Here is a 22279-nt window from a genome sequence, read left to right on the forward strand (position 1 = left end):
AAAGGCGAAGGACGCTGGGTGATGTGGTATAGTGGGAAGAGGGAACGTGGACTTTGGAGTCAGGCCGACCTACCTGTCACAGCTTGTGTGGGACAGCTTGTGTGACCTTGGGCAAACTATACTTTCTGAGCATTAGTTTCCTTGTCAGTGTAATAGGGATAAGAGAATGTGTTTCACCTTCTAATTTTATAGCCGTGTTTTTTAAAAAAGATTTTGTAGAGGATGAATGCCAACTTCATAGGGCTGTTTTAAGGATTAACTTAATGCCTGTGTCGTGTGTTCAACGAGCAGCAGAGTACATGAAACTGCACTTCTCTTCCATGTTTTTGCGGAAAATCCTTTTTTTCTCTCTCCTGAAGTAGGATTAGTTTGTTGCCTGTGAAAAGAAAAGTAGCATGAAGTTGTCTGAATAAAGGTCTAGTGTGATTCTTTGTGCGAAGAATTTGACTCAACGGTTTCTTAGTCCAGGCATGGTGGCACACATCGGTAGTCCCGGCTACTTGAGAGGCTGAGGTGGGAGGATTGCTTGAGCCTGGGAGGCGGAGGTTGCAATGAGCCAGGGCCGTGCCACTGCACTCCAGCCAGGACAACACAGCAAGAGCTGGCCTCAAAAAAACAAAACAAAACAAAACAAAAAAGCCCCCCAAACAACTTGAATAGGTAGAATGAAGTTCCTAGTGATTTTCTAAATATCTTAGAAATACAAAAAAGCTAGATTTTCCAGGAAACTGAATGAAATTGTCTTTTTCTTTAATAGTTTTCTGGATGTTTTAAAAGGTATATAATTGGCCAAACAGGGTGCTTATTCCAGACGCTCTGTAAACCAAGCCCAAGAGGGCCTTCAGAAGCGGAACAGAATCTCTGCTTCTCCGCAGTCAGTCGTTGGCTTCATTGATTGAGGACCTCTTGCCTGGCTGGATTGAAGTGATTGAAATAGATTGAAATAAAGCTGAGGTTTCAAACGGATGCTTGTATTAGTAGTTTTTCCTTAGAACAGAAGAGAGATAATTGAGGGAGACCTGATTTGGAGATGATGGGACTATGTCTGGGTGTGGGAGTGTGGAACTCCCTCTTGAAAGTCTGCATATGAGATTTAAGATTCCACTAATCTTCTTGAGGGTGAAGCTGGTGAGGTGGGTTGGGCACCTGCTGGTGAAATGAAGAAGGTGAGCGCTGGACCAGAAGGAATGGTATTAAGAAAGCACTGCTGTTCCTTCAGGCCCCTCGAGAAGCGGGAGCCATGGAGTGATTTCCCTAGCAGGCCCCCTCGGCCCCCTCCCCCCAACCCAGGCCACCTGTTTCCTGCTTCTGTGTGGGACTGGCTGGTTATGTGGGGAGGGTTGGTGAAGAAAGAGTTGGTGATGAGTTTGATGCCCAGAGAACCCTCTTAGACTGAGGCAAGCTCAGGAATGTGCTCTGAGATGTCAGACGAAGAGGAGATTTCTTTATCAGTGTTTGGCTTTCTTATCAGTCTTACCTGTTTGTGTTGTGATGAGGTGAGAAAAAGCCTAAAGGGAGGTTTCCCTTGAAGGAGAGCTGCCTGGTGAAACTGGTGCACCCTAGTTACAATGCATGCACCTGTTACTCAGGGGAGAGATGGAAGAATGGGGTGGGAAGCAGCAAAAGGATTCTTAAAGAGTGGAGGGGTGGAGATTCATCTCAGTTTGAGCAATAAAGTGGAAACTCCAGTCGCTTTCTCAGAAAAAAATGTTATGTTACGGACATGGGCAAGATGTTTGTCAGACTGGCAGCTTTGAAATGTTCCAGGTTTGTTTCTCCAATTACCTGTCGCCTCCCTATTAAAATGACAGGTGAACACCTCTCAGGTGAAAATAGTCCCTGTGCTTGTCTTCAAGGGAAGCCAGGTACAGGATTGGGCAAAAAGCTGCAGAAACCATGTTCTACTCAAAAATCCTTTGGAGGCCAGGCGTGGTGGCTCACACCTGTAATCCTAGCACTTTGGGAGGCCAAGATGGGTGGATTACTAGAGGTTAGGAGTTCGAAACCAGCCTGTCCAACATGGTGAAACCTCGTCTCTATTAAAAATACAAAAAAGTCAGCGGGGCATGGTGGTGGGCGCCTATAATCCCAGCTACTCATGAGACTGAGGCAGGAGAATCACTTGAACCTAGGAGGCAGAGGTCGTTTTGAGCCCAGATTGCGCCACTGCACTCCAGCCTGGGTGACAGAGCTCAAAAACAAAACAACACAAAACAGAAACAACAAAAATTTGCTGGGGAGAGAAGAGCTTGAACAGGGAACAGAATGGGAAAACGAGGTGGCTCTTTAAATTATTTCTTTCTTCGAGACAGAGTCTTGCTCAGTTCCCTAGGCTGAAGTGCAGTGGCACGATCATAGCTCACTGCAGCCTCTAACTCCTGGGCTCAAACAATCCTTTTGCCTCAGCCTCCAGAGTAGCTGGGACTACAGGCACAGACCACTACACCCAGCTAATTTTTAAATATGTAGTAGAGACAGGGTCTCACTATGTTGCCCAGACTGTTTTCAAGCTCCTGACCTCAAGCGATCCTCCCACTGTGAGCCTCCCAAAGTGCTGAGATTACAGACATGAGCCGCCTCCCAGCCAGGGGTGGCTCTTTAAAGATGTGTGGGGTGGGAATCACGCACTGGTTTTGAAAGGGAGAAAAGTGCTTGGACATGGGGGAATGCCTGGACCGGACCCTGAGAAATGGGCAGGGAAGCCCACCTGAGGCTGAGTGCTAAGTTCTGAGAATTGTTAAGGATGTTTCCCAGATGTTTCAGGAAATGCAGTGTTCTCCCATGCAATCAAGGGTGTTGGCAGCCTTCTTCTGTCACTTACTGTGTCATCTTCAGCTCATCACTTCCCCTCTCTGGCCCTCACTTTCCCCAGCTATAAAATGAGGAAATTAGGCTTCCCTTCCTAGTCTGTGATTTTAGGACTCCATAAGTAGAGTCGTCTCTTATTGATATCAAAACCTGTGTCAGGTAGCTATACTTTTGAAATGATGGGTTAGATGTAGAGATTTGCAGTGGTGGTCGGTTTGAGGGCAGTGATTTATATTTCCAGGAAATCTTTGGAGAGCAGTTTCTGTTCTCATTCGAAGAAGTGAAGACGTCGTGTCACTTGACACATGGGGAAGCCCACAGCCCTGCCTGTGACTCTCAGAAGGGTGACTCATTAAACTCCAGGGACGCTTTGACCTGCATTGGGAGGTTGGCCCCTGCTGCTTCTGGTGGTGCGAAAGCTCTGGGCAGCTGGCTGGGCTGAATGTAACTGTGCCTTGGAAGGCACCAAAAAGGCCCTGAGCAGTTTACATTGACTGTGGAAGCCAAATATTGTCGTGCAAATTAAGTAGGACACCAAAAGGGAAATTCATCTTAATCTTCTTTAAATACTTACTGCTCATTTGCCAAGGTTCTAAGTAATACAATTTCAAAGGTTCAGAGGTGTCTAATACAATTTTCCCCCCTTTGTACATAATTCTATGCCCTTTGTGTAATTCTGTTAGAAACATTAGGGTAATTATAGAGCTACGTTCTACTTTTCAGTTGCTATAATATTAGCCCTGAGTCTGCTCGTACCAGCTGTATTAAGAAGCAGTGACTATGGCTGAGTGCGGTGGCTCATGTCTGTAATTCCAGCACTTTGGGAGGCCGAGGAGGGCAGATCACCTGAGGTCAGGAGTTCCAGAGCAACCTGGCCAACATGGTGAAACCCCGTCTCTACTAAAAAATACAAAAAGTAGTCGGGTGTGGTGGCAGGTGCCTGTAATCCCAGCTACTCGGGAGGCTGAGGCAGGAGAATCCCTTGAACCTGGGAGGTGGAGGTTGCAGTGAGCCGAGATCGCACCAGCCTGGGCATCATCAGTGAAATTCCATCTCAAAAAAAAAAAAAAAAAAAAAAGCAATGACTAAAGTTTAGCAGACTGAGCCTTTCTCTGTAGCATTAATTTGCTACTAGAGGCAGGCAAGGTCATAACCTGGGATGAGCTTTGGGTTATTAATTCAAGGACCCAGTATCTAAATCCTCATCTGTAAAATGGGGACAAAATTGTCTGAACTCCTGGTCGCTGGATGTGGGGACCAGTGAGCCTGCTGGGTGTGAAGGCACCTTGGGAGCTGAAGGTGGACCCTGCAACATGGGCGGTGGGGGTTATAATGTAGCACAATTCCTAAAGTGTGGGTCAAAGGAGCTGCCAATGCCACATGAATTTCTGAGTGGTGTTCTTGGGTGTGTGTGTCATGAAATAGAAATGTTAATATTTAATATCTGGGCTAATAATTGTTATAATTGTTTGACACAAGAAAATGTATAGGATGATTTTACTCTATGAAGTAAATGAGTTTGTTTTCTCCACTCTACAAACCAAGCAGTAAAAGTGCAGGTAGGTTACATAATAGGCCTCAAATCAAATCAACCATTTGATATATAATTTGTTAAAACTTTGCCTTGTGTTCACAGGTTTTAGAGCTTTTCTTTCTCATGGATCACATTTTTGGGAAGGGATTCCCATCACCTCTATACCAGTAATTACAGCTGACATTTACTGAAGCTTGGTCTTTGCCGACGCATTTTACAGATGAGAAAACTGAGGTAGAAATGTTAAGTAGTTTACCAAAGGTCATGCAGCTGGTGTGGAAGACCCATTTAAGCTTTTCCTATCTTAATCACAGTAATAAAAGCATTAACGTGTATTGGCTGTTTGCTAGGTGGCAGGCATCATGTTAAACAGTGTCCTCTAGAACCTCATTTGGTGTCACACCAAGCCTGCAAGGGAAGCCCTTGAAAATGTTATGCAGATGGAGGACTCCTATCATCTCTCTTCTCTTGCAGTGGATTTGCAAATACCTCTCTTTTGCCTTTCTTTTACCAGCTTGGAAACAGCAAATGTCAGTGCCTCTGATGATGCTTTTCCTGCTCTCATTCTATTATATTAATTATTCTAATCCAGATATTATGAATCGGCTGCCTGCAGTCTGAATTTAGCTTGCAGCCTCGTCGTGTTTTGACCCTCAATGTATTACAAATGCATGGTTGAATTAGTTGGCAATGTGTAAAACTTCAGGTGACCATATATAAATATGGATTTGTGGTTTCTCATGAAAAATTGCATAATACACCTAGCTGTTTGAGATACAATGACTCACCCAATTAATTTGACCAGAAAACTTCTGTAAGAACTTTGTACAAGTCAGAAGAAGGTGTTCTGTAGTTTAAATAAGTCTTCCCCTGAATGGTATTCCTTTTCTTTGAGATAAGCTGCTAAGAAATAATGTAAATGACCTCTAAAAATACAATGTTAGACTTGGATAGGAGACGTTGCTATCATTTTTCCCCCACTCAGGATAAACTGAGTTTTTATGAGTAAGGTTTAAAATCATCATTCTTTTTTCCTCTCCCCATTTCTCTGCGTGGACCTAGTATTTAGGGACTCCTGAGAAGCACGTACATCTTATGTCAATAACCGCCTGCCATGGAGGACGTAAGGAGGATCATGATGATGTAATGCCATATCCTCACAGCATATATCATTTTTGCTGAAATTCGCTTGTTTCAAAGGCTTTTACCAGATAGCACAATCACTTGGCTTCATGGCTTTCAGAATTTACGAGTTTGTACCTGCGCAGTCAGGAGTGGCAGGGTATGCCAACTGTTAACTTTAGAGGTAGGATTTTTTTTTCCTTCCTGTAATCATTGCTTACAGATCAGATTGCATCAGACTTTTCTGTACCTAGAAAATTTTCACGTATGAAGTTCAGGTTTCCCTTTTGTCAGGATGCCCCATCAGACATTACAAGCTAAGCCTGCCCCCTTCTGAAACACAGGCTTTCTTTCTTTTTTTTTTTTTTTTTGAGACGGAGTCTCGCTCTGTCTCCCAGGCTGGAGTGCAGTGGCCGGATCTCAGCTCACTGCAAGCTCCGCCTCCCGGGTTTACGCCACATTCTCCTGCCTCAGCCTCCCGAGTAGCTGGGACTACAGGCGCCGCCACCTCGCCCTGCTAGTTTTTTGTATTTTTTAGTAGAGACGGGGTTTCACCGTGTTAGCCAGGATGGTCTCGATCTCCTGACCTCGTGATCCACCTGTCTCTGCCTCCCAAAGTGCTGGGATTACAGGCGTGAGCCACCACGCCCGGCCTCCTTAAAGGACAAGTACAAGCTCTTTGTTTATTTGGTGTCTTGAGTTTCCAAGACTTGCTCAAATTATGATTTCCCTAGGTATATCGCATTGAAAATACCAGCAAAAAACCTTCTTAGTCTTTTTATTTATGTTGGGACTTTCCCCTGGCATCTGTGATCAGTGCAGATAGATCATCTACATAATGATGAGAATTTCTGTTTGCGCATTACCGTTAACTCGTTTTATATACTGAAAATGATCCTACATACCTGTTCTGTGAGGGAAGCAGGGACATGCTGCACTGTTTATTCCGTGAAGAGATTTTTCCAGAAACACCAGAAGGATGTCAAGAAAAGGTTGCCCTTGGTTCTTGTTTCTATTATTCTGGGAATAAATAAAAGTAAAAAGAATTTTTTTTTTTTTTTTCTGACTAGTTGTAGTTTCAGAAATAGCATTAGACATTTCTTATTTCTTGAAATATGTCCTTCGGCCGGGCGCGGTGACTCAAGCCTGTAATCCCAGCACTTTGGGAGGCCCAGACGGGCGGATCACGAGGTCAGGAGATCGAGACCATCCTGGCTAACACGGTGAAACCCCGTCTCTACTAAAAAATACAAAAAACTAGCCGGGCGAGGTGGCGGCGCCTGTAGTCCCAGCTACTCGGGAGGCTGAGGCAGGAGAATGGCGTAGACCCGGGAGGCGGAGCTTGCAGTGAGCTGAGATCCGGCCACTGCACCCCAGCCTGGGCGACAGAGCGAGACTCCGTCTCAAAAAAAAAAAAAAAAAAAAAAAAAGTCCTTCACAGTGAAGTCATTTCTGATGTCTGTCCTTGGATTTTTTTTTTTCCTAACTGACTAAGCAACACTTTTGTTATTTTATTTTGTTAAACTAAGTGTTGACTCTGGATGTGGGTGTTCAGGACCTTAATTCTTTTACATTGGAGGTCGTTGGACTGAGTTTAATTCCAGCAGTGATAAGAGTTATAATGTTTTATTGTTATGTTGCAGGCTTTACAAATAATTCACAAAACACTTTTCACATCTTTATACTCTGCATACATGGATTTGTCTTCTTTGTTACGTATTTTGGCTTGGGCTTGAGAGTCACCCTGGAACAAGCCTCTGGAAACTGTATTTGTACATTTAAAAAAAAAAAATCTTCCTGTGATAAACTCTAGGGCCAGCAGAGGTAGGACCTGTCCTGGGCAAGTATCTTGTAATTTCCCTACAGGCTGCAGCCTCAAGGAAATGCTGCTGGAACTAGGTGCAATAAGACTTTTTAAAAAGAATAACACTCTCAAGTAAAAATTAAGTATTAATTGCAAAGTTAGAGCTTCAGAGCAAAACGGCTTCTTTTAATAGCCAGCCCATTGAATTCTTTTCTGCCAGGAGCTCCTGCTGTCTGAGTCTGTGCATTCCAACCATTCCAAGCTACTCTCTAGTCTGTTCTTACGTGCTTCAGTGTCTTAGTTCATTTTTCCCCTTGTTTATGTGTTATAAGTACTCTTTGAAGGTCCAGCCCCAAAACTATCATAATAAGAGAACTCCTTAACCCTTTTGTCGGAAAGGTTTCCTCTGCCTGCCTGAACTACCTATATATATGTGTGTGTGTGTATCTGTTGGATCAATCATAAATATATTTTAATCTTTCTGCCTGGTGGCCTTTCCACTGGATTGCGGGCGTGCTGAGGGCAGGCACTTGGGTGGGTTCTTTCCATGCTCCTCCCCGTGGCTGGCTCCCTGTTGTTCCTGTGTGAACCATAAGGGGCATGATTTGAGCTGGTAGAGATGGGAGAGTCCCTTGGACTCTAGAGAGCTTGGGTCTGGAGCTCACAGGTCAAAGAGGGTAGCACCTGCTCCTTTACATCATTCTGCTGAAAGAAGCTAAGAAATCAAGCCTGGAATCCCAGCACTTTGGGAGGCCCAGACGGGCAGATCACAAGGTCAGGAGATCGAGACCATCCTGGCTAACACGGTGAAACCCCGTCTCTACTAAAAATACAAAAAATTAGCTGGGCACGGTGGTGGGTGCCTGTAGTCCCAGTTACTCGGGAGGCTGAGGCAGGAGAATGGCGTGAACCCGGGAGGCAGAGCTTGCAGTGAGCCCAGATTGCGCCACTGCACTCCAGCCTGGGCGACAGAGTGAGACTCCATCTCAAAAAAAAGAAACAAAAAGAAGCTAAGAATTAACATTTTAGGAAAAGTACTTGCGAAGAGTGGAGGGATTTAGTGAGTAAAGACCCAATAAATAAAATAGTGACAGAGTATTTTAGGTGAAATAAGTCATATAAACTACTTCGTACTCACCTCGAAAGCACAATAAATGGGAGCTGTGTGATCCTATGGTAACAGCTTAAGAATCGTCAGTGATAATCCCTGTCCTCCGGGCATTCATAGTCTAGCAGATAATAGAGCATTTCTGTGAGGACAGAAGACTTTGGTTAAGTCAACCTGACAACCATAAAACATTAGAGGGAATAACTGTATTTTGTGGATAAGATTTTCTATGGGTAGAAATTCTTTTGATTCTTCAGAGATGTTGATGGTTGCTTAGGAGCGTGCATGCTTCAATGAATGTTATTTCTTCATTTAATGGAATTTACTAGAGCTTCTAAGATATTCTGCGTTTAACCTTCCTATAGTTTGTTAATGATTCCCAGCTCTTGCCTGGGCCTCTGCACTTTGGTCTCTGGATGTGTTTCTTTGGCTTAGTCATTACTTAATAGATTGAGGAGCAGAATCTTTCAGGGCATTAGATTTTCATGGCTATTTAAGGAGTTTAGGTGTGTCAGGCTGGTCCTGAAGGAATAAAGCTGATTGCTAGGATGTTTTTGTATGATGCTGTCCATTGTAGAGTTTCTCACTAAGTGAATAGTGATGTCTGGTGCTGGGGTGCAAAGGAGTCAGGAGACTGTTTCCCGGAACGGAGGAGCAGTGTTGGTGCTCTTCTAGTCCCCAGATATGCAATTTAAATAAAGCCTTGCTAGATTGTCCCCTTGCAAATACTTGCAGCCTTCGAGTCCCCTGTTGCCTTGTTCCTCAATGTGGGACCTGTGAGGCAGCACCAGCACCTGGGAGCTTGTTTGAAGTGTAGCATTTCAGGCCCTACCCAAGCCTCACTGAAGAGAAACTGCATTTCCACAGGATCCCAAGGTGACTCAAATGCACATTCAAGTTTGAGAAGCATGTCCCTTCTAGAACTGCAAAAGGTAAAGCAGGTCTTAGGGCTGCTAGCATTCAAAAAATAGAATGCTTTTTATTTTTAACCTAAGAGCAAAGCAACCTATTAGTAAGGTTGGGCTAAGCCATTTTTAAACTTTATTTTGGAACTTCAAACATAAAAGTAGAGGCTAGTATAATGAACCCCCATATACCTATCACTGAGCTTTAATAGTTAGTTTTGTTTTCTCCGTAACCTCTACCCCACCATGGATTATTTTAGATCAAACCTAGACATATAATTTATCCCTAAATATATCTCTTTCCTTTTTTGAATATTGTGGTAAAATACACATAGCATAAAATTATGATCTTAACAGTTTCTAAGTGTACAGTTTAGTAGTGTTAAGTACATTCACATTTTTGTGCAATCAATCTCAAGAACCCTTTTCCTCTTGTAACATTGAAGCTCTATAAATATTAAGCAACCTCTTTTTCCTTTTGAACACACCATTATCACTCTTCAAGAAAAGTTAATAATAGTTGGGTGTGGTGGCGTGTCCCTGTGGTCCTGGAGGCTGAGGTATAAGGGCTGCTTGAACCCAGCAGTTTGAGGCTGTGGTGAGCTATGATCACGTCACTGCACTTCACCCTGGGCAACAGAACGAGACCTTGTCTCTTAAAAAGTAAAGTTCGTTGATATCATCAGATATCTGGTTAGTGTTCACATTTCCCAGAGTGGATAAAGAAACCAAAGAATTTAGTTCAGCATCTTCTTGAAATGAATTGGTAGCCCTGTTTGTATAGTGAAGAATCTAGGGACGGTGGCGAAAGTGGAGATTTTTTTTCCCCTTTCCTTAACTTACAGCTTGATGGGATTTTAAATGAAGACTTAGTAATTTCCAGTCTTCTAATTTCAGAAAACAGAGTTTTATGGTAGAAGAACATGGACTTATGGATGAGAGCGAAATCTGAATTAGTTATTGCTTATTAGAATCAGGCAAGATATTTACTCTTTCGTTATTTTAGGTAAAAAGTTACTGTGAAAATGGAATTAAATTGGAATTAATGAACTAGAGTTATATTTCCAACAAAGGTAAAATTCAAAAACGTAAGTTTTAGAAAAGCAAGTTGTAGAATGACTAGTACATGACACCATTTATTGAATGTTAATATTATAAATTGCTTATGAACGCACACGTGGTAAAAGTATGAAATGTACTTTAGAGTGACACACTCATATTTCAGGATGGTAGTCATCTCTCTAAATGACAGGAGAGTGGAATGGAATAACTGTATCTGTAGCTTTTGTTATTATTATTATTCAAAAGCCTGAAGGAAATGTAGCAAAGTGTCAAGATTTGCTAAAGGTGGCTGATGGATGAATGAGTACTCATGGTATTAGTTCTGTTATGTGTTTGGAAATACTACAAAAGAAATACTTTAAGAAAACTGGTCAATGTGTGTGAAAATATTTTGTGAACTCAAGTACTCAAGAATGTGAGCAAGTATGATTTTTATTTATACTCCCACCTCATCACAAAACAATGGAGACTTTGTAAAGAAATTATAAAAATAGGCCAGGTGCAGGGGCTCACACCTGTAATCCCAGCACTTTGGGAGGCCAAGGCAGGTGGATCACGAGGTCAGGAGTTCAAGACCAGCCTGGCCAAGATGGTGAAATCCTGTCTCTACTGAAAATACAAAAATTAGTTGGGTGTGGAGGCGGGTGCCTGTGATCCCACCTACTCGGGAGGCTGAGGCAGAGAATTGCTTGAACCTGGGAGGCAGAGGTCGCAATGAGCCGAGATCGTGCCACTGCACTCCAGCCTGGGTGACAGAGTGAGACTTCATCTCCAAAGGAAAAAAAAATTATAAAAATAATTGAACTAGTGGAGTTTAAAGATGTAAGGAAAGTAATTAAAAAGAGCCATTTGTGACGTGTGTGGGGTTGTCCAAAATTTGAACAAGCCCTTCTGTTCATCACTTGAGACTCACGTGAGGTTCCAAAGAGTTAATAATGGTGGGCCGTGGTCATTTTTGTTTTTATTGGAATGTATAGTTGTGCTGCTTCCAAGGAAGATTTGAGGTGGCAGAGTCCCAGCTTGCTGTGGCCTTGTGGCCCTGAAAGCATCTTCTACTCAGACAGCACATCGCCCTGTCATTTGTGCCTGTCCCATCTCTGGGCAGCACTACTTCAGAGCCATCTGAGGCGAATGTTGGTTTTAAAGATGATTGAGAAGGAATTCTTGGGGCTTCTTAGAGGGCTGTTGTGTGTTTAATTGCCTTTCCCTGTAGGCTGGCCTCCCTCACTTCAGGGTTTTCCTGCTGTGCGTGTGGAGGCAACTGATCAGTGTTCTCATTATAATAATCCTCGCCTAAAGGGTGTGATAAAGGTCACAAATTTATTCATGAGTAGAGAACTGAAACCCATCACTGTAGATGTTCTTTCTGGCAATGGAGAAGATTTGGGATTTTAAATCAGAGTGCGTGTCGTGGGAGTGGAGAGCAGAAATATTGTTAATTAAGCCACATTGACAAAAATGATAGAATTTATCCTGCCAAGAGTTTAAATAATGTGCAATTTATGCAGGTTGTCTGTATCAAGATCTCTTCGTTGTGGATGTTTTATTGTTAGTAATTAAATTGGGCTTACGATGTAGTCACATCCGGTATTTGAAGAGAGCTTGAAGTCTGTCTTTAGTCTAACCCTTGCTATTATGATTTTATTTCCCTCACAGAACCAATTTTTGTCCTCTTAGTCATATTTATTGCTCTTACCTCAACTCTCAAATATCTCTAATCTTCCAGAAACATATATAATTATCTTTTAAGGGTCTGAATCGTGCCAGATGTAGCAGAAGAATTGCTTCCTGGCTCTTGCATGACACTAAATCTTTTTGTATCAGATTTTACCTCTGTAGAACAGGAATGACGCTCTGTCCTTTTCTATCTGAGTAATTCATAGATTTGTCCGCGTATTCAGATATCTGTTGGGCTCCTCTTATGTGTAGGGTGCTGTGGTGGGTGTTATGGGGAAGGCAGGCGTGGAAAGGGGAGAAATGTACACATGTGTGCATGTGCCGAGAGAAAAAGAGGCTCCAGCCTCAGATTTTCTGTTCGACTTTGATCAGGATGGAACAAGACATGCACCTCCACCTACCTGAATCTCCAACACTGTTGAAGTTCACTTCAATTTCAGTTGCCATATCATTAAAAAGGAGAGAGGATTAGTGCAAAATTAAAGAATGATTTACAGTGTTTGAATGGTGGAGAAGTTAAGGAATGATAGGTCTAGAATGTAAACAATAGCAATGAAGGAAATGCAGGAAAATGCAGTTTTCCATCCCCACATGAACACCGCACCCTAACTTTGAAAGGTAGGGGAGTGTCTCATCTGATACATGCCCATGCCAAGGGCTTTGGACGTGGCTTTTCATGTGTGTGAATCTAAATGGTTTTGACTCATGTTCACCTACTTTGCTGTGACAAGGAGTCTCAGATGCCGAGAGTCAACCACAGAAACGGATCAAGCTTGAGAGCATTGTGAGATTTCATCCAGATTTGATTGTTGCCTTCAGGCAGCAACACCACTATTAACATGACTTATTTTTTTATTTTAAATGGAATAAAAGACCGTTTCCGGCAGTGAGATGTCTCTAAAGGGGAATCAAGGAAGCCAGAATCAAGGTGATTTAAGCCTCAAATCAGGGAACTATTTAATAGTTATATATCTTTGGAGCTAGAAACTAGCATTCAGAGAGAGGTGACTCTTCTAGTATTACAAAGGCATTCCTGGGACTGGAATTCTGGTCTTTTGCTCTAGTGATCCCACTAAACTCTAACAGAGATACAACTACAACTACCGGGTCATGTTTCCAGATACCTTCTAATGCATTGTTTCCTTTTCCCCATTCTTTCAGAGAATGGCCAAGGATTTATATTCCTGACAATAAATACAAAACCTAGTTATAAACTAAGCTACAAGCCATTTTTAAAATTCCCTGCACTTCAGCAGCTGTCAATAGCTGTCTTCCACCCTACCATTTTTAACCTAAAATATAAACGTTTATGTACATGTCTTACTCTCATGCTATGCTACAAACTAGATCTTTTCTTATTTTTTTCTTGTCAATAGGTAATTTTTAAAGTTTTAAACATGACTCTCATACAAATACAAAATAGGTACATAGCAACGATGTATTTAACTCATTAATGAGGAAACCAGTAGGAAGCTAAAGCTGGTTCAAAGAGCATTTGAGGAGCTGTGTAGTTAATAGACCCTGAAGAATACCGGCATAAGATTGCTAGGTTAGATATGAAACTGGTCAGGCCGGGCACACGGGCTTGCGCCTGTCATCCTGGCACTTTGGGAGGCCAAGACAGGTGGATTACTTGAGGTCAGGAGTTCGAGACCAGCCTGGCCAGCATGGTGAAACCCCATCTCTACTAAAATTACAAAAATTAGCCGGGCATGGTGGCTCATGCCTGTAATCCCAGCACTTTGGGAGGCTGAGGTGGGTGGATTACCTGAGGTCAGGAGTTCGAGACCAGCCTGGACAACATGGTGAAACCCCATTTCTACTAAAAATACAAAAATTAGCTGAGTGTGGTAGCTTATGCCTGTAATCCCAGCACTTTGGGAGGCTGAGGCGGGTGGATCACCTGAGGTCAGGAGTTTGAGACCAGCCTGGCCAATATGGTGAATCCCCATCTCTACTGAAAAAACAAAAACTTGCTGGGTGTGGTGGCCGGCACCTGTAGTCCCAGCTACTCAGGAGGCTGAGGCAGGAGAGTCGCTTGAACCCGGGAGGTGGAGGTTGCAGTGAGCCGAGATCGTACCATTGCACTCCATCCTGGGTGCTGGGTGACAAAAGCGAAATTCCATCTCGAAAAAAAAGGAAACTTGTTAATGTCCTGTAGGGCAATAGACCAATAACATCTGGGGATCTTATTTCTACCAGGCAGAGAAATCATATACATCTATAATGGATAAAAATCTCCAAGTTAACATGTAACTTCATAAAGTCTGAGCTGTAACCAGTGGTAAACAGTCAGTGAAACGCAGGTGCATCATCTCCTAGAGAATCAGATAACCCTTGGGCGCACCTATTAGACAGTACACCAGTATGGCATTGAAAGGACATGCTGCCTGCCTTTTGCCTTATTTCCAAGTGTTGCATAGTGTTTCATCTTATCCTTAGTGTCACTGCATTTAGCCAAGGAGCATACCCATTCATTCATTTGGCCATTTTGTTTAATAATTACTGAATGTGCAGGGCGCAGTGGCTCATGCCTGTAATCCTAGCACTTTGGGAGGCCAGGGCAGGCGGATCACCTGAGGTCAAGAGTTCGAGACCAACCTAACCAACATGGAGAAACCCTGTCTCTACTAAAAATACAAAATTAGCAGGAGAATCGCTTGAACCCAGGAGGTGGAGGTTGCAGTGAGCCGAGATTGCGCCATTGCACTCCAGCCTGGGCAACAAGAGTGAAATTCCGTCTAAAAAAAAAATTACTGAATGTCAGTTTTGTGCCAAGTCTTAGGGTAGACATTAGACATACATAACTGAATAACAGACGACCCTTGCCCTCAAGGCGTTCAGAGGCTATTCCATCCTATAAAGGAAGTAGCCAGGCAAGAGTTCCCTTTGGGAAATGTTTTATTGTGGGATAAGCCAGAGGAATCATCCTTTTGGCTCACCGTTCCTTTGGATCCCAGTGTTTATAAGACTGGGATAAAATGCAAATATCACAGAGAATGACAACCAGAGCCCAATACTTTTGGGGACAAGAACAGATAAACATTGATGCCACTTCGTTTTGTTCATGTGGCATTTATAGCTCCCTAGTGATAACATTTCACAGGAGTTTTGTGTTGGCCATCTGACATGACGGGCCGTCTTTGGCCAGTGCTACCAGGTTTCTCCAGAAGCCTTCCTTTCTTGGCCTCCACAGGTACCGAAGAACTTATTTCTCTTGATTTGGCCAGTTTGTGACGGAAGCTTCCGCAGCTTCTGAGACAGAGACCTGCCAGCGAGGCTGCTGTTTTCCCAGAAGGGTTTTGGTAACTGGTAGACGGCTCAAACTTCATAGCTGTCAGTACAGTTTTCTGAGAGTAACGCTATACGTTTAGGGTATTTTGTGTGTGTGTCAGTTAAATTTAGCTTCTCATTACAAAAAAAAAGAGGAGGGAAGGTGGCTGCCATTTGTTTTAAAACCCTAAGACATCGAGCTGGAAGGAGCCGTAGGGATCTTCTGGGTTCCCCCTGCCTCAGAAACAGAGCTGCAGAGCCACCAGTCATTAGCCTTTGTTCTCCTGGTGATTCACGGTTGGATGCAAGACTTTTGTCTAGTTTTGGGGTCCTTCCTCCATAATGCTGGTTCTCAGCTGGATTCGTGGGTGGGATATAGGAGTCTTCCAGAGGGGATAAAGGATGCTTTTGTTTTAAGTTTGTATGTTTCTGTTTACAAAGACAGATAACTTGCTACCAAAAATGCAGTTAATACTGAAGGATATTAAGATGAAAGCAAAATCTTTCTGAAATCATAGCACTTAGAGATAATTACTGTGAACAATTTTCGGAACATCCAGACCATCTTCTATATAAATACGTACATCTATATCTATGTACAGACGTGTGTATAAATATATACATCTATATCTATACACAGACGTGTGTGTGTGTCTGTTCCTTGTAATTTTCAGTAAGTGGGAAGAGCAAAATTTTCTTGCACTTGGTTTTTCTATAATCTGAAAAATGATTGTCATCTTAAGCACTAATGCAAATATTTCCTATTGGTTTGTATTTTATTCATATTAGTAAATTCCCAGTAACATAACTTAAACTTTTAATCTTCTTAAACTTCACTGTAAATCTAAAGACAGGTTATGTCTTTGGAACAGGTGGATGTGCTAACTGCAGGGATGTGCCAGCCTGGCTCCCTTTGAGGGAGGGCTGGCTGACAGTTGCAGGTAGTGCACTCTGCAGACAGCCTTCTGCTCCCTGTCAGCTCCATGAGGATCCGTCACCTCTGAGAGCTCCTCGCCCTAGGCCATGCTTTTCCTGGGGGACTCACATCTGGAGACATCTGGTGACAGGCAAGGTTGGAGTATTAAGGCTCACTGGACACCAGACACCCCATTGAGGCTTTCGTGGGTTGCTTTCTCTGCCTCATCCTGTTTCCTTTAAAAGGGTAGTTCTTCTAATAAATATGTTGAACCTCAAACTTTGTCTCAGCATCTGCTTCTGAAGAATCCAACCTGCAACAGTGGATTTTATTGTGGGTTTTTTTGTTGTTGTTGTTGTTTTGAGATGGAGTCTCGCGTTGTCACCCAGGCTGGAGTGCAATGGCGTGACCTCTGCTCACTGCAACCTCCGCCTCTTGGGTTTCAGCGATTGTGCTGCCTCAGCCTCCCGAGTAGCTGGAATTACAGGCACCTGCCACCACGCCTGGCTAAATACTAATTTTGTATTTTTAGTAGAGACGGGGTTTCACTGTGTTGGTCAGGCTGGTCTCGAACTCCTGATCTTGTGATTCACCTGCATTGGCCTCCCAAAGTGCTGGGATTACAGATGTGAGCCCCCGCGCCTGGCCTTATTGTTTGTTTCTGGAGTGGTTTACTAGCCATTGGTGAGGCAAGAAATCCTGCCATTTCTCTTGCTGGAGTGGTCCTGGGAGCTGGTGGAATCCTGGGAAGCTGAGGATCTGCCAGTCCATTCCTCTTCTCCAAGTGAGCTCATCCTCTCCTTGTCTACTCCTTGTCAGAGGTTTGGCATTTGAGGAATTTGGCCTTGGGCAAGGTGCTGAAGTTGACTGCTTTGTGGTTTTAAGGAAAAGCTTAAAAGGTTTTCTTGCTATGGGTATTCTCTGCAATAAAAATCCATTTTAATTGCTTATGACATTAATCAATGAAAGATTTATCTGCTTTGGGAGAAATTTCTCTAGAACAATTGAAAGCTTCTGCCTAAAAGTTGATTAAGAAAGATTTTTCTTTTTTGGCCTCCAACAGATATCCCCTTCTCTGCCCCTTCCTGCTTCCAACCTGCCACTTAATGAATGGTGTCTTCTGGGAAGCCCTCTATTTGTACAGCCTCTCCAATCACTTTTTAATTTCTAGGGGAAATTGTAATCTCACGAATCACCTCGAAAGGAATGTGGGTGGAGATGGGAGTATGAAGACACAGTTCAGGCCTTGAGACCCGGTGGGGGTTTGTTCTAGTCACTGCATTTGCTCAAATGCTTTGTGTCCGTGGTTAATACTGGGAGTATTGGTGGACCTGGCTCTCCATCTTCTCAGAGTCCCCTTGCAGAACTTCGCCCTTCACTTGAAGGCTGTGGTGCTGGTGACATCGGTGTGAAGAGAGCCACAGGTGCTGTCTGGTCCCTTGGAATCTCTTCTCTTTATTACAAAGTACCACTGGAGGCAGAGAAAGAGATTTTTGATCTTTCCTTCTAGCCCACGAAGCTCAGTTTAATTTGGAGCTTTTAACCTTGAGCCTTAACCAGCCCCTGCTGTGTGGATTTTAGAATCAGTGTGAATTTTAGGGAGATAAGGAGCGCCTGCAGAAGTATGACCATTGCTTCTTGAGCACCTCTTTCTTTTTCTTTTTGAGGAGAGTGGGGGCGCCTTTAGAATTACGCTGACATGGTGATTCTTTCTTCTTCTTCTTCTTCTTCTTTTTTTTTTTTTTTTTTTTTTGAGAGACAGAGTGTCCCTCCATAGCCCAGGCTGGAGTGCAGTGGCACAGCCTTGACTCACTGCAAACCCCGCATCCCGGGTTCAAGCGATTTCTCCTGCCTCAGCCTCCCCAGTAGCTGGCACTACAGGTGTGCACCACCACGCCCAGCTAATTTTTGTATTTTTAGTACAGACCAGGTTTCGCCACGTTGGCCAGGCCGATCTCAAAATCCTGACCTCAAGCGATCCGCTCACCTTGGCCTCCCAAAGTGCTGGGGTTATAGCCCTGAGCCCCCACACCTGCTCTTCAGCACAAAGTGCCCATCCCATGGCTAGCATGTTGGCGAGGACAGAAAAGTAGAATTGCGATCTTCACAGTCAGGTCTGCAAGACATAGCTTATAGAAGTGCCGACACATTCAAAGACCTCACTTGCTTAATGGATGTTTTTTAAGGCTATAAAAAAGTTAATTTTTTATGAAAGGGCAAACTAGACCAGAAGATGCTGCTGAATAAGTCTTTATTCTATTGAAAGTAATAGGCAAAAACCTAATACCTTAGAAATTGTTAAGCTTTTTATTTCTTCTCCAATTTTCTCTCTAAGGGGAGAGAGGTCTATAAAGGCGTTCATCTGTGTCCACTTTTTAAATGACTTGTCCTGCCACTGAATTTGCCTGGGGGAAGAGAACTCGTAAGTAGATAATACACCACGGAGTCAAGCCTTTTGGAGTCATTTTGTCGCTCTCTCCTTTTTTGGGTGTTGAGGTGAGGATAAGAGGAAGAATTGCTTGACGATGTTTCGTAGGGGCAGTTTCTGCCTAGTATATGGCTTATCCCACCGTCGCTGCCTCTCAATGTTTCTTTTTTTTTTTCTTTTTCAATAACAGGTTCATGTGAAAGGAGAGTAATGATTTATTTGGGAACCCGCAAATCCCTAACCACTTGTATCTTTGGCCCTTTCAAGTTCTGACAACAGAAATGCCCATCAGAATTTAGACATGGCAACGTCTGGACACAAAGATGTGCAGAACACGTATATCAGTCTGCAGTACTTGCATGTGCGTTTGCTAGATCCTCAGCCCCAATCTGAGTAATTTGGTGTCACTAAGCTATTACTTATTCATAAAGACACATTGTATAGGAGTTTGAGCTAGATTCCTTGAGCTGAGTAACTACAGATACATGTTGTACAGTATGTATGTCAAATATATAATTATGAATATACAGTACACCATGGGAAAGCCTCTAGATGAGGTCTTGTGCGAGAACAGTGAGATAACTATAGTGTCACCGACACTGGTGGCCAAGGAGGCCATTGTGGATGAGTTGGTAGACACGACGGGCAGAGCTCAGGGTAGAGAAGTGGGACTGGCATGAACAGAATTTCAGATATTGTTAAAGGATACGCATGACCTGCGTGGTGAAGGGTAACTAGTTTGAAATGGTTTGAACACTCAAAATGATTGTCGGATTTTATTATTTTGAAAGTTTAACTTCATATTTTTTCTCAAATTATGACCTAGAGAGTTATGAGCTTTTTTGTGTGTTTGTTTGTTTTAATGAGCTCAGAATCATCTTGAATGATTTGAGAGGGTAATACAATTTAAATACAACATAGGAGATGGTAACCTCCAGGAATTTCTTCCATCTTTTAAATTAAATAAACGAAGAAAGTATGTGTTCAGCCATGGTTTCTGTGGAATCCTTCAGGCCCTGGCTGACACAAATCCTGTTGTAGTATGGGGTCTTGGGATTGCTTAGAAATCCATTGCTTTTCTTCCGTTCCTTTCTTCCTGATTCTCTCCTTCTCTTTCATACATTCCACCCATAAGCATATATTGATTACTCACTGTGGGCAGACGCTGTTCTAGAATCTGGAAATAAACTCGAGGGCAGAGGGTGGCTCATCATTTCACTCAACCAGCAGACTTAGAATTCTGGGTATTAAATAGCAGGTGCCATGGGAGCACATAGGAAGAGCATCCAACCCACTTTGGAGCCTGTAAGGAAGTTTTTAGAGAAAGCCAGAGCCTGAAGGAGCAGTAGTAGGAGGTAGCCAGACCAAAAGGGAGGAAGGAGTGGGAAAGAGAGAGCATTGTAGCCAGAGAACATATTATGTTCAAAGGCTATGAGCCCAGGAAAAACGTGGCTCCTGGGGGAGCCACAAGAAGCTTAGTATAACTAGGGGAGTGTCAAGAAGTGAGAGGGAGCAGGGGCTAGATCATAAAGCATCAGCCTTAGGACGTAGGGCACTATCCTAAGGGCAGTGTCTATTGCAGCGTTTTAAGTGGGGAAGTGAAATGCCCTTTCGGAAGACCAACCACTGCGACCACAAGGTTGAGAAGGGGTGGAATGGACTAACGAAGAAGACCAGTTAGGAAAGTGTTGACGTAGTCCAGGAGAAAAGATTGCTGCAATAATCCAGGAAGCCTGAACTGGAGTAAGAGCAGCAATTACGGAGAAAACTAGACAGATTCAAGAGCTAATTAGAAGGCAGAGTGAGCAGAGTTGTTTTGATGTGGGTCGTAAGGACAAAGGCAGAAATAAATTCAAGATGACAGCCATGTTTCTGTCTTGGGCGCAAGAATGCGTAGTGGGGTCATTCTCAGGAAAGGACTACAGACAGCCAAAGGAAGCAAGTTTCAGGATGAGATAGAGTTTGGCATTGGGGACTGCTGAGTTGGCAGTGCCTGGGGGAACATCCAAGGAATTTTATTGACTTTCTACCATTGCCATTGGATGTCTTCACACTGGAGGTAGTGAGCAGAAGGTGTCAGAACTGTAGGGATGTGTGGTTTGGCAAGGGACTGTTAATTTACACATGAGAAAAGTGGACTCGAGAGAGGTGGAATAACTGGCTTAGGGGCACATAGGTACATCCTGGTTAATCTGGGACAAGTACCTACGTCTTCAGCATCTGTCTGGGAGTACTTCCACTTCTATTGTTGGTTTAGTGACCTCTGAAAAATGTGTAGAAATGAGTGTATGTAGCCATGTTGTCCCTTGCTTGGGAAGAACTGCTGATAATAAAAATGTGGGCCATAAATCCAGGTAATCTCACTTGATTCCACCTGCCCTGTCTTAACATGATTATGGCAACTTTGTTAGGCAAGTGGCTGCTTAACACCGTGGAAAGTCTTAATTACTCTTTAATAGCTACGTACAGAGGGAAAGTGTTAATATTTAATCATTTGGTTGTCTCTAAAAAAAATTTAGTATTCCATGTGTACATCCATTAAATGTATATATGCATATTTACTACATTTCCATTTCATTCCAGATTTCAGGGACACAAAATATTTTCTTTTTAAAGTAGTATTGCTGTATAAACATAGCAAATTTAATGAAAAATTAAAATTAAAAAATCCATCTACAGTCTTTCTAAAACAACAACAACAAGAAAAATTCAAGCTTTATGTTCTTTTAATCCTTTTCTCTATGCATCCATATGGCAATCCTGATTTATATTCTCTTTTCTAACTTTTTTCTTTCACCCTGGATTTTACCATGCTGTTTATTCATCCATTCATCCATTCGTTCAGCAAACAGCAGAGTATCTTCTAGATGCCAGGTAATCTGAAGGATATTAAGATTTATAGTAGTGTCAGTCCTCAGGAAGCTGACATTTGGAGAGTAGGGGAATGGCTGCATGCGTTACACATTAAGTAATAAATAATGACCCATAAAAATTGCAGTGGAGGCAGTAAACATGGCGTAGCGTGGTCTTTCCATGTTGCAGATGTAACATAACTGCTTTCTGTTTGTTAATCACTGTTTCAGTCGGGGTCTCAGTAGAAGTCAGGTGGCACACCCAAATTAGGATAAATAGAAGAGTTTTTTTTTTTAATTTTTTTATTTTTAAAGGGACAGTTTACAAAGGTGTGGTTGGGGTGAAAGGAAACCACCAGGATGGTGCATCGTCAGTGCAGTGGCTGTAAAGCACCCCTAGGCCTAACAGCCAGGGGAGGAGAGATTTCGGAAACCCTGAAGAGCATTTGATAGAATGGATGCGTTGAGCGACTGGTTGAGGAAAGCAGCCATCCCAGTTGACCTTGCAGAGGAGTTAGGAGAATGGATGCTCCAAGCTTACGTTCCTGTCTTCCTCGAATCTTTCTCTGTTTTTCTGCTGTGCTCCCTACTGGCTGGACACTACTAGAAGCCAGCAAGCTATAGAGTCTCAATGCAGTCTGTAGAGGTCAGCTTTCCAGGGCAAGGAGCTGGGGGGAAGTGAATATGAAGGGGCACACAGGATATCTAGCACAGGCAGTCCATAAAAAGTTATTTTTAAGAGTGTTTTGACAGGAAGCACTGGATAAGCAACTATACATACAGGATAATT

General features: G+C 43.0%; 1 protein-coding gene across 2 annotated transcripts in view; it reads left to right on the top strand.

Annotated features, from left to right (window-relative positions):
* MB21D2 (Mab-21 domain containing 2) overlaps window positions 1–22279 on the top strand; it is a 119192-nt gene that overhangs the window by 19823 nt on the left and 77090 nt on the right. The gene's annotated exons all lie outside the window — the stretch shown is intronic.

Source organism: Macaca thibetana, chromosome 2 (assembly GCF_024542745.1).
Source record: "Macaca thibetana thibetana isolate TM-01 chromosome 2, ASM2454274v1, whole genome shotgun sequence".
NCBI lineage: Eukaryota > Metazoa > Chordata > Mammalia > Primates > Cercopithecidae > Macaca > Macaca thibetana.